Source organism: Mesitornis unicolor, unplaced genomic scaffold (genome assembly GCF_000695765.1).
Source record: "Mesitornis unicolor isolate BGI_N332 unplaced genomic scaffold, ASM69576v1 scaffold34216, whole genome shotgun sequence".
NCBI lineage: Eukaryota > Metazoa > Chordata > Aves > Mesitornithiformes > Mesitornithidae > Mesitornis > Mesitornis unicolor.
Genome location: NW_010190875.1, coordinates 2,648 through 4,102, shown reverse-complemented (window position 1 = coordinate 4,102; position 1,455 = coordinate 2,648).

Here is a 1,455-nt window from a genome sequence, read left to right as displayed (position 1 = left end):
GGAGGATTTCAGCAGTCATGGGATCACAGAAGGATTGGGGTTGGAAGGAACCTCCACCATCCAGTCCAACCCCTGCCATGGGCAAGGACACCTCCACCAGCCCAGGCTGCTCCAGGCCCCGTCCAACCTGGCCTTGGGCACTGCCAGGGATGGGGCATCCACAGCTTCTCTGGGCAACCTGGGTCAGAGCCTCGCCACCCTCATTGTACAACATTTCTTCCTCATGCCCAACCTAACCCTGCCCTTTCACAGTTTAAAACCATCACCTCTTGTCCTGGTAAAAAGTCTGGCTTATAAGCCCCCTTTAAGTATTAAAAGGCCACAGTAAGGTGTCCCTGGAGCCTTCTCTTCTCCAGACTGAACAGCCCCAACTCTCAGCTCCTCTCCACAGCAGAGCTGTTCCAGCCCTTGGACCATTTCGGTGGCTTCCTCTGGACCCACTCTCACAGATCCCCTTGTGCTGGGACCCCAGAGCTGGACCCAGTGAGCAAGGGGTCTCACCAGAGTGGAGCAGAGGGGGACAATCCCCTCCCTAAACCTGCTGGCTATGCCCGTGATGCAGCCCAGGAGACATTTGGCTGTCAGGGCTGCGAGCACACAGTGCCAGCTCGTGTCCCATCTGTCACCCACCAGCATCCCCCAGTCCTGCAGGGCTGCTCCCATCCCACCCATCCCCAGGCCGTGCTGGGACTGGGGTTGCCCCGCTGTCAGCAGCACTGCTGGAGTCAAAACAGAGGTGTCTTGAGCTCTTTGCCACGCTCAGGCCGTGCCAAATATTTTACTGCTGGGCGCAGACAGAGCTTCCCTTTGTCCCCATGGGTGGGCGCGCTGCTGCGGGGTGGCTGGGCGTGCTGCACGGGGAGAGCGTGCCCCGGCGGAGCAGGGCCCTGTTTAGGGGCAGCCATACAGGGGAGAGAAGGGCTGGGTGCTGGGGAGAGCTGGCACAGACCCCTGACTCCTGGGATGGACCCATTGCTGCCCCCAGACCCACTGTGCCCCATGCCCCTGTACCTCTGCTGAGCTGTGGAGGGGCAGTGTGGGGTGTAGGGACACCCCAGCCATGCTCCTGCCCCACACCAGCACCCATCTGGCCCTGACTCCTCTCCATTGGACCCCATCATCCCCAGCCAAGCCTGCCCTGATGTTCTCCCTGGTCACTGACCTGAGATGCGCTGGGCAGGTCAATCTGGGCAGCACCAAAGCCCCAGCCCAGCCCAGGCACAGCCGGAGTCTTGGGGAGGCAGCCAAGGACCATGTGGGGTCACTGCCCTTGCCCTGTCTGAAACCCTGCCCTCTTTCATGCACCGAGTCACCCAAAGCCAGGCAGAAGCAGTGCCAGGACAGAGGCCAGCGAGCAGCCAGGCTTTGGGGTGATGTTGAGGAACCAGCAGCCTCGGGAGATGCCATGGGCTCCATCAGAGCTGGGCTTTGCAGGCTGGGCTTCCCAGCGCCGCG